The sequence below is a fragment of the Cyprinus carpio genome, chromosome B21 (genome assembly GCF_018340385.1).
Source record: "Cyprinus carpio isolate SPL01 chromosome B21, ASM1834038v1, whole genome shotgun sequence".
NCBI lineage: Eukaryota > Metazoa > Chordata > Actinopteri > Cypriniformes > Cyprinidae > Cyprinus > Cyprinus carpio.
This window is the reverse complement of record NC_056617.1, coordinates 4474615-4487383: the sequence shown is the minus strand read 5'-3', so window position 1 is coordinate 4487383 and position 12769 is coordinate 4474615. Positions and strand designations below refer to the sequence as shown.

Here is a 12769-nt window from a genome sequence, read left to right as displayed (position 1 = left end):
GTTGATCTAAGCTGGATAATTATAGACATGCATGTGCACACAAGCTCACACACACACACACACACAGAGATATACCTTGACACAGTCTTGGAAAGGAAAAAGTGCTTTCCATCAGTAGGGAGTGAGGAAGGACATGGGCTTTCCTATGAGAAACAAACACATGTCCTGTTAATATACATACATACATACACATGACAGATTGTAAGATCATAGAGGGTTAACATTAGGGAGTTATGATGCAGCTGAAAAGAAGAGTTGATTGGTTAGTGGTTAGAATTTAACAGAACAGGAAATGCAGGGATTAAACCCATCAGGTTAAAGTCAGCATGAGACAGTGTTTGCAACCCATGATGTGACAGTTGCGAATGAAACAGGATATTAAATGAAAACGATGATTCAGTGTATTCTTGAGATTAAAACATCATTTTGTGATCTTGGAGTTGGTTAAACTGTTTAATGTTTATGAAAGAATCTCTTCTACTCACCAAGGCTGCATTTATTAGATCAAAAATAAAGTAAAATAAGTAATATTGTGAAATATTATTATAATTTAAAATAACTGTTTTCTATTTGAATATATGTAAAAATTTTATTTATTTTTGCGATCAAAGCTGCATTTTCAGCATCATTTCTCCAGTCTCCAGTGATCCTTCAGAAATCATTCTAATATGCTGATTTGCTGCTCAAGAAGCATTTATTAATATTATCAATGTTGAAAACAGTTGAGCTTCTTCATATTTCTGTGGAAACAAATACTTTTTTTTTTTTTTTTAGGAATATTTGATAAATAGAAAGTTCAAAAGAACAGCATTTATTCATAACAGAAATCTTTTGAGGAATAAAAATATTAATTTTGTAAAATAAATTACTACTGAAGGACGTCTGAAGGTTGTGAATGGGAATTGTTTTTTAAACAATGTGCATTGTTTCTCCCACAATAATTAACAAAAGGGATCGTCAATGCAACCGTTATGGACCTGAAATCATTAATCGTTAAATTCCACATAATTCCCATCCCTATAGAGCAAAATAAATCCAGGTGCTTGGAGAGATTGAGAAATAATTACAAAAAGTGAATGGTTTTAAAGGCGGATCCAGTTATTTCGCTAAAAGACAAACATTTGCAATGAATCACACACGAAAAGACCAAGAACATGTATTAGGAAAGTAAATAGGGTCCATTTTGATTGGATGTTGACTTTATTAATACATACAGTACACACAGTGATTAAGTGTGTGTTATCTGTTATTGATCCACACAGACCAGGAAACCAAGCAACAGCATAAACAAAGAGAAAGATGGGATTCAGAGATGTTTTCTGGAGGAGCGCGTGACGACAGCCGGAAGAGGGGAGGGTTAGGCCATTATTGAAGTTGTTAGTAAGAGGACAGAGTGACGGCTGGAGCCCCTGCGCGAGGTGGAGGGAGACCCTGCGTGTTTACTCACGGTCTGAGGGCTTCTCCCCCAGCACTGGCTCCTGTTCCATGGCCTCCATGGAGATCTTTATGCTGGGAACGTTCTCATTGGCTGGAAAATCCGACTGTAAACGCAGGGGTGGGACATTCTTACCACTGCAGCTTTACTGAAGCACTTGTTTCTAACACACACTGAGAGAGAAAAAGAGAGAGAGAGACTCACGTCGTTCATGTCGCTGTCAATGCTGCCTTTCTTTTTCTTCTTCTTTTTCTCATCCTCTTTCTTCTTCTTGTCTTTCTCGGGCATGATGTCATCCAGGTAACTGAGATCGTGCTGCGAGAACACATAATCCATGGCCTTTCTCACCGCGACCAGCGCAAGAATCTGGAAAAGAACAGAAAGGGATCTCAGATGTGTGAAGATTAACCCTGTATTTTTAATATAGATATAAAAATTATGATGTTTACGTCATAAAAAATAGTAAAGATTTCATAGCAAAAAGAAATGCTAACCACAACATAATTCATACTAAAGGCCTTTTAATGCTAAAAAGTATAAACTATGAACCGATTGACTTTTAAAGCGTTTATTTTGACTCACCATCACAGGAAATATGATGGCAGCTACTGTTGACTTCAGCACCCACAGCAGAGCCAAACACAGCACCTGTGAACAGACACACACACATTCATCATGCATATACAGCACTGAAGCTATAGATCTGAGCCCTGTAGGAGGCTGAGCATGTGAGCACACTCACACACACACACACACACACACACACACACACACACACACCTGTATGAAGGTGAACAAGTGAACCCGTCTGAGCGGTACGTGTCTCAGGTAGATCAGATCTGGTTGGTGTTTTGCAGGCATCAACAAGAGCTGCAGACGATCCATAAACTACACACACACACAAAAAATGATTTATTCATAGTTTATTCAGAGGCAGATATCCTGTTGTCACAAAATTGTAAAAAAAAAAAAAAAAATTGCACATGAAATATAAAATTATCTATATCTGTAATATAATTTTTTTATATATAAAAATCTAAAATGTAATAATAAATATACAAATAAAAACATTCTGTATGTAATATAATGTAATATGCATATATATATAATGATAACTAATAATTTGACTATTTAAAATTATCTTAAATATATAATATGCAATATATGTATTCTATTTAAAAAAAAGTGTATAAAAATATCCCATATATATATATATATATATATATATATATATATATATATATATATATATATATATTCTATTGAAATTCTATTTGTTTCTATATTTTAATTAAGAATACAAATAAAACTACTTAAAATAATCTTATTAAAATATATAATATATACGTATTCTACTTTAAAAACAAAATGTGATATTTTTGTATATTTATTATATACAAAATACATTAAAAAATCCAGTTGTCACAAAAATTTAAAATAAATAAGTAAATAATAATAATAAAATAAATTAAATTAACTAATATAAGAACAATGTAATATTCATAAAATATACTTAAGCTTTATCATTAAAAAAATAGATTATTTCTGCTTAGAAAGATGTAAATAGGTTTGGATGACTTATGCATCATGGTTTAACAGCCAGCATCATTATTTAAACACATTTTGATGCACAAATCTGTCCTTAAGTGCTCTAGGTTTATCCAGTCATTTTACACCATGAAAATCCTGTGTACGCCTGATTTATCCCGACTTTCCTGAACTCAGATCATGTTCTGGAATCGGTCGGATTCTCAGGCTCCAGCGGAGATCAGGTAGTCAGGAAGATTAGGGTCTCTTTCTGCCGAACAGTAACATGACACTCGCTGAGCTGCATGAACTCACCTGGACACCATTGAGAGAAGCAACACCCATGTAGAGGAACACGCCGTACAGGACAGGCATAGGGATGAACTGCAGGGATCAAACCAAATGCACCGTATTACAGTATTATATAAATAATACCGCTTTAGTTTGTCTTCAAACACACAGAGCAATACTGTACACACATACAGAATCAAAGGTTACACAAAGACAAAAGCAGTATCCACCAAACACACCCCAAATCCAACCTTGTCAACATAATATGCTCCAAAGGAGGAAATTTGAGCAATGCAAACAGCTTATAATAAAAAGAAGAATTTGTGTTATTGACAGAAAGCACACAGAAATGAAAGCCTCTACATCCTGGTATGAGTTTTTCCCACTCACACATCAATATCCTTTACCAAACTGTGATGTTTACAAAGTAAATGTCCAGTAGGGGGCAGTAACCACACTAACCACTGAAAAAGTATACAATTATACCATAGTTTAATGTTTTTTTGGACATCACAATTATATCATGGTGCCTTGGAGGAACCAACCTACAGAAAAAAGAACTGTGCCAGTACCATGGTACAGTGATAGTAATATCACAATAAAGATAATATTTATAAAGAATTGATAAATGTCTAAATATTTATAAATAATGCACATTATAAATGTTTATATATTTAATATATCTAATGTATGTATATATAAACATTACCTACATAAACATTAAATATATAAATATTTATAAATATATTTATTTATAAATATTTAGACATTTATAAATTAATTTATTAAATATATTTATTGTGATAATATTTATAAATAATGCACATTATAAATGTTTATATAAATGTTTTTTAACATTTTCAAAAATCATGTTATTTTTTATTATGTTTTTATTGCTTTTATTGTGTTAGTTAGATGTATTTTTTGGTTATGTTTTAATCTTATCAAAATAACCCAACTGCAGTTTGATTGAGATTAATTGGAATGCACAAGGAAAAAACATGATTTTTTATACAAACATGGAAAAAAAAAAAATACGGGAAAGGGGCAAAAACATTTTCACAGCACTGTACCTATCAAGAATAATTTTTAACCTTTTTTTTCATTAATGATTTTAAGTAATCAAGTTTAATGGAGTTGTGGATACAGGGCTAAAAATATATAAGCCCTATATTTATTATATATTTATAAACCCTATTTAATTCACTTAAGAAAAATAACTAGAACTGCTTAAAATACTCTAAGAAATATTTTGTAGACACAATTGATATTTTCTCAAATACTCTTCTGTTTGCATCACAGATATGAATTATGATCCTGCTATTTGACAAGCCAGAGTCATGAGTCATTCATATTTGTGGTCTTTTTTCCCAGAAGAGAAAGAAACAGATAAATATGTTTATGTGCTAAAAAAAGAAGCATATTTTGTCAACTTTTAGTAGAACACATGAACTCAAAGCAAACACACATGCATTACACACTATAACCCTCTTTTACAAAGATAAGTTTTAGTATGCAAAAAAAAAAACAGTACAGAGTGAGTTTAATAAATCTGAAAGTTCAAACCTTCAGAATGGGGGCCATGAGGACCGACAGACCCGTCAAAATAAACACCATTGTTCCTGTGACTCTCTGCTCCCTGCATGAGAAACAATCAAGAAAACAAGCATGAGCCACACTCATGTGGACTGATTCAAAACATGTGACAATAAAGCAACACATTACTAGTCACAAGCAGACATATCAGATCATTCATTCTGAAATGATTAGCATTAAGTTTGCTTGAGCGATAAAAGGGGAGTGTTGACTCCTCCTAGCGTTAGCCTCATCAATGCCTAATAAACACTGATGGATAATAAACTACTGCTTTTCATTTTATTAATGTGTTTTGAGTAAATACTGTGTGTGCAAAATAGGTGTTTATCTCATGTGATGTCATTAAACTGTATATACATTGGCATTATATTTACATTCACACCGGTGTTATTTTATTATCACTGATACACAATTACAATTTTAGATTTTATTTTTATATTTGCTGTTTAAAATTTTAGTTTAGTTAATATTTTAGTCCTTTTTTGTGTTTTTGTAATTTTTATTAGTTTTTTCTTTTTAAATATGTCTATATAGTTACTAATGTTTTTATTATTTTATTATTATAAATTAGTTATTAGTATATTAGTTTTATATAATTTTTATAACATTACAATAAGTAACCATACAACAAGGTCACACATTAAAAAACATTAACTAACAATAAACAAACAATTAACAAAAAATTAACAAAATTTTACAGCATTTATTAACCTTTGTTAATGTTAGTTAATAAAAATGTTCATATTAGTTCGGAGTATATTAACTATTGTTAACAGATAATTTTTTATTTCAATAATGTACCAGTAAATGTTGAACTTAACATTAACTTAGATTAATAAATCCTATATAGGTATTGTTCATATTACCTAAAATAATTTATTAATGTTAACAAATGAAACCTTATTGTAAAGTGCTACTGTTATTTTAGTAATTCAAGTTAAAATTAACGAAAGTCAGCAACACTGGCAACTAGCTGATATAAAATAAGTTTAATGTTCAGTTAATATTTATTTTATTTCAATTAACAAATATGCATTTTTATGCTTTTAGTTAACTATAATAACCCCGATTTACATTTATGCATTATAGATTATGCATTATATAATCTATATCATCCACATTCTATGTATTCTATGTTAAAATCAGGCATATAAAAAAAATCCAAACAGGTTAACTTTTCCCTTTTGATGGTCTATTTATTGACATTATGCTGCATAGCCCTGCCCACAGTGAGATCTCATTGGTCAAAAATGCTGTTTCATATAACAGCATATTAAACTTGTTTATTAATTGGTTGTCTTTTAGTGAGGATGGCCAAACCTCTTGATGCTGTAATCAAGTTTTTCCATGTTAAAATACAGTGTAGAGTGACTTAAGCTAAGTTTTCCTCAAGATTTCAATGCATCTTGATTCTTCCCCTCACCTGACTCCAAGGAATTTGGGCTGTTCCCCGGGTGCTGAGGTCTCAGTTTCCATCTTGATGGAGTCTATGTGTGCGATGGAGATGACGGTTGCTGCCACGTACCACGGCAGACCCATGAACGAACACACGATCAAGAGAATGGAGACCCAGAACAGGTCCAGGTGATACCCGGCTCCCTTCTGCACTCAGAGTGAGAAAAACAACACTTGTTACCTGAAGTGAATGATCAGTTCTCTGTATTAAGCACAGATCTGATTCCAGTCTCGACTGAAGCATGCAGCGGTGTAATCCTCTGACCATAATCCCTCATTAAACTCCACAACAGCCCCAGAGTCTTTTTGTACCTTCAGCTTGTGCTCCTTGCGGTTGACGATGACCGCCGTGATCTGCTGGTCCATGAAGACGAGGATGGTGACCAGAAGAGCAGGCAAGAACGAGACCAGGTAAACCCACCACGGGTTTCCTCCAAACGGAGGAACAAACCAACCACGATTTGGACTCGTCGGCTATTAAGGGTAAAAAAAATACAGGATAAATCGAAATTGAAATAAAATGTAAAAAAAATAAAAAAATATTGATTTTAGATTTATTTTGTATCTTGAATGTAATATTTTATATTTAATATATATTTTATTTGTGCTATTGCTTGTATTTAGATTATTTGTTAGTATTTTCATAATTTTTATTTGGCATTATAGTTTTTTTCCCTAAACATAAACCGAACCATGAGTCAGTTGAACCGTTGCACCCCTGATATATTCACATTTACATTTATTCATTTAGCAGATGCTTTTATCCAAAGCGATTTACAGTTGGGGAATACATAATGCGATTCTTCTTTAAGAGGCAAACAGACACAGGAAGTGCTCGTAATACTAAGTTTCAAGCATTGTTTAAATAAGTACAAGCTAGACAGGGAAAGATTAAAGAAAAGATCTTTTTTTTTTTAGGATGAAGTCGGATAGTGACGAAAGAGGCGAGTTTTCAGCTGTCGCTTGAAAATTGTCAGAATATATATATATTTATATATATTTAACATTCACTTAACACACATATATTTTCATTAGCAAAGATTAGATAATTTATGCATATTATATAGTTGTACTATCTACATTTAAATAGAAATATGAGCATCATTATTATATTTAAAACTAAATGATCTATTGATCTGTTATATATAATATCATGTATTATGGTTTGTTACCAATACAAATTAAACATAAATTGATTCAGCTTTAGACAATAAAAATATTTAAGTAAAAATACAAGTACTTTATTATAAAAACACACACACTGTAGAGACACACACACGCGTATTATATGACACAAACACAAAATAAACCCCACACACACACACGCGTATTAGAGGTTTCGAGTGTCAGACTTCGGTGAGTGGTTTGGGACTATTAAAGGATTACTGTAACATAGAAGTGCCCTCACAAAGACACTAAACCCATGGAACACACACATACACACCTTGAATTCACTTGGCACTATTAGTTTGGGTGTATCCACACCGACCAGTGCATCCACACCACAGAAGATCAAAATGGCCAGAATAATGGCAAAGTCACTGATCATTTTGCGGACCTGCAAAATATAAACAACTATTTAACATATGACTTCACATGGACAGTTCAAACAGTTCAGATGATGTAAAATAACATTGGACTTTTTCAGCATATTTTATTTAGTTTATTTAATACATTTTTTATAAATACATTTATACATTTTTATCAGTATTTTGTGTTGTTTTCAACATCAAGATTTTTTTTATATAATTTATAAAATAAACGCATAAAGGGAAAGTGGAACTTTTTAGATGCAGTCTCCATGAGTCTCCAACTCAACTCAGCTCAACAACTCAAATCAACTCAACTCAAATTAACTCAACAACTCAACTAAACTAAACTAAACTCAACTCAACTCAACTCAGATCAACTTAACTCAAATCAACTAAACTCAAATCAAATCAACTCAACTCAACTCAACTCAACTCAAATCAACAACTTAACTCAGCTACCCAAATCAACTAAACTCAAATCAACTCAGATCAACTCAACTCAGATCAACTTAAATCAGCTCAACTCAACTCAAATAAAATAAAATCAACTCAACAACTCAATTCAAATCAACTCAACAATTCAACTCAACTCAGATCAACTTAACTCAACTCAAATCAACTCAACAACTTAACTTAACAACCCAAATCAACTAAACTCAACTCAGCTCAAATAAAATCAACTCAACAACTCAAATCAACTCAACTCAAATTAACTTAACAACTGAACTGAACTCAAATCAACTCAACTCAGATCAAATCAACTCAATAATTCAACTCAACAACTCAAATCAAATTAGCTCAACTCAACTCAAATCAACTCAACTCAACTCAGATCAACTTAACTCAACAACCCAAATCAACTAAACTCAAATCAACTCAAATCAACTCAACTCAGATCAAATCAACTCAACAATTCAACTCAACAACCCAAATCAACTCAACTCAGCTCAACTCAAAACAGATCAACTAAACTCAACTCAACTCAAATCAACTCAACTCAAAACAGATCAACTAAACTCAACTCAACTCAAATCAACTCAACTCAAAACAGATCAACTAAACTCAAATCAACTCAACTCAACTCAACTCATCTCATCTCAAATCAACTCAACTCAACTCAAAACAGATCAACTAAACTCAACTCAAATCAACTCAACTCAACTCAATTCAGATCAACTAAACTCAACTCAAATAAACTCAACACAGATCCACTCAACTCAACTCAACTCAACTCAACTCAACTCAACTCAACTCAACTCAACTCAACTCAACTCAACTCAACTCAATTCAGATCAACTAAATTCAACTCAAATAAACTCAACACAGATCAACTAAACTCAACTCAAATCAACTCAACTTAACTCAACTCAACTCAACTCAACAACCCAAATCAAACAAAAGAGTTATAACATCTAAAAATTTATGTAAAACTAAAAAATTAAGGCACACAAAAAGCACACATTACACATATATAAAAAAAAAGAATATAAAAAAATCTAAAAAAAAAAAACTCAAAAAAAAAAAAAAATCACAATAAAAAACTATATTTCACATTTAAAAATAAAACAAAATAATCAAAAACAAATACATCACTGATCATTGACACAAAATGCACTATAAATACCAGAATCGAAAGTGAAAACTATAATCTTTAAATCTAATCTCTAATTAGTGGAGATTAATGGAGACTTATGATGTTTTAATGAGTGCAGATTGGTAATATGCTACAGCATTTTTGGACGGATCAGTGATGGACTATTTTCCATTACAGCTGCCAAACCAAAATACAGCTTTAATTCAGAAGCAATGAGTTTCAGATTGAAGCTTAAAGCCTGTGTGTGTGTCTGAGTGTGTGTGTGTGTGTGTGTGTGTGTGTGTGCGTGTGTGTGTGTGTGTGTGTGTGTGTGTGTGTGTGTGTGTGGGCAGGGTTTCCTAGTCCTGTGAGGAGGAATATCCTCATGAGTAAAGCATAAGCCAATTAAGATCCTCATTAATGAGTGATGATGACGTGTGTGTGTTTGTGTACCGTAGTTGGGAAAAACTGGCTGGTTTTGAACTTCTCCACACACACATAGAACATGTATATGCCGAAGAACAACATGAAGAACAACATCATTATAACATCAATGAATAATTCGCATGCCGGTCCTAGCAGCTGACCGCCCCACTCCAAACACTCAGAGCGAGTCAAAGACGCCCAGGTCTCGTTCAGATGGTGCTGCGCAGACACAAACATCAACAATTATCCTCATTCACATAAATAAAAAAACATTGTGTTGTATTTTTTGCAGTAACTGGCCATTTTTTCTCTGATCTAAATGTACTGATGCTTTGTGGCTATTATAATAATTTAATAATGATCAACACAAACCTGTCCAGTGCTGTTCATCAGAGCCTCCATTTTCTCCATATACACAGCTGAAATGTTGCCTTGAATCAAAGACACAAAACATAAGTTTAGTTTTGGTTTAAACCTGATTTTAAATGTCAGTTTCTATCTCACTCATTTTCTTGATCAGAATTTTTTCCTGATTTCTAATAAAAATATACAAGTCGTGCAAAACTAAAAGCAATTTATCAATAGGGTCAAAAAAAAACTTTTAAATATTGTAATATTTTCTCTGAAAACATGTATCAATGTTAATATATTTATCGTTAGATCATATTCCTAAATATAATATATATATATATATATATATATATATATATAAATATATATATATAAATTAATTAATAAGACAGATTAATTAATAAGAAAGGAAGAAAACATGTGTAATAATAAAAAAAGTAAATTATAAAATATAAAAAATTAAAAAAATAACCATTTGTCAATAGAGTAAAAAAAAGAATAAATATTTAAATATTAAGATATTTTCTCTGAAAAATATTATTATTATATTAATAATAATAACTTTGATAAAAATGTGAATGATAAGATATATACTGATTATTTTGGCATTTCTCTCTCTCTCTGATTGATCATCGTCTCACCGTCTGGAGGACTGCAGTGGCATCCGTACTGCGTGACCAGGTCCATGTTGAAGTCTGAGTTGATTGGATGATGGTGAGCCAGTTTGAGCATTTTCTTGAAGGCGTCGTAGATGAAGATGAAGCTGATGAGAGCAGAAAACCCCTCCTCTGTGAAGCGGGTGTGAAGTACTGCACCAGGAAACAAACTGGCGACACATCAGCATCACCCACCACCAGACAGAAGAAAGCAGACCACAGACCGATCCACAGCCGGAACTCCAGATAGTCGAAATCATTATCCCTGAACCAGTCAAAAACACAGACACATCAGCATCACCCACCTACAATCACAGATTAGGAGGAAAACAATCAACCAATCAGAGGATGAGAAAAAAAATTAATAACAAATGATTCGCAATATGTTTGAAATGTCATACTTTTGCAGTATGCATGCTGAGTATGCAAATTTTCTTTTTGCATGGATTACCTGGATGGGCCTATTTTTTAATCAAAATATTTAATACATAGCCAAAGCACTTATGTGGCACTAATCCCATAATGCAATGCTCTAAACTGAAAGCAATTTTTAATCTCCTTTTTAAATCTCCCAATTCATTAAAATATACATGTATATACATTTACATTTTTAATTACATTTGAAATATTATATATATTTAAATAAAAATAATATATGCATACTTAAAATATTAAAAATATTTTTAAAAATTAAATATATAAACATTTATTTATTTTAAGAATTAAATATATATACATATACATTTTTTATTATTTTAATTATTTTTAATAGATGTTAATCATTTAGAAAAGGAAGGCACTATATATATATAGATATCATATATATATATATATATATAATGATATATATATTACATTTATAGTTACATGTATATTTATATTTACATACATATTTACATTTTAATAACAAAAATAATATATGTATATTAAAATATATAAATATAAACCATTTTTGAAGTAAGAATTAAATATACATATACAGTTTTACTTTATTTTTTACAATTTTAATTAATTAAATTATTTATTTATTTTATTATAAACATATGTATGTATGTGTGTATTTAATTATTATTTTTATTTATTTTAATTGAATTTAATTGAATAATAATAATTATTTATTTTATCTTTAATTATTATACATTTTTAATTAAAAATGTAAGCATACACATACATTTGTTATGTTTGTTCTTGGATTAATTTCAAAACGAAAACTTCTCTTATGTTCTTTGTGTTAAAGACTGAATCCAGACTCTTTTTTGATCAGAAAGTACTAATCATGTTAGCTTGCAACATCTGATTCATCTAATATATGGCAATGCATAATTCTAGACTGAGCGCTTTAGATGGGGACCCTCAGTGAAGCTGAACTGATACACGCCAGCAGAAGCAGACGTGAAATCTGACTCAATTATTCATAATGGAACATAAACACAGAAACCTGAAGCCTCACAGAGAGACAGAGAAATGTATTCACGCACACACACACACACACACACACACACACACACGCACACAGAGAGAGAGAGAGAGGGAGAGAGAGAGAGAGAGAGGAGGAGGAGGAGAGAGAGGGAGAGCGAGGAGAGAGAGAGAGAGATGGCGAAGAGGGAGAGAGAGGGAGAGAGAGAGAGAGGAGAGAGAGAGAGAGAGGGAGAGAGGAGAGGTGAGAGAGAGAGAGAGAGGAGCGAGGAGAGGTGAGGGAGAGAGAGAGAGAGGAGGAGAGACGAGAGAGGAGGAGAGAGAGAGAGAGAGAGGAGGAGGGATTGCTGAGAGAGAGAGACGGGACCTTGGCAGAAATGGGAAAACAATAAAGATGTATCTTGATTGCAGATAACTCAGAACTTTTTGTGCCTCAGATGACACACAGCTACAAGAGTTCCTGGGATTGCTGCTTGTTTTTGGTCAAACTAAATATGACACATCAATACAG

The 12769-nt window shown here is 32.1% G+C and overlaps 1 pseudogene; it reads right to left on the bottom strand.

Annotated features, from left to right (window-relative positions):
• The window catches only part of LOC109061499, a 49614-nt pseudogene that overhangs the window by 2192 nt on the left and 34653 nt on the right, over positions 1 to 12769 (bottom strand).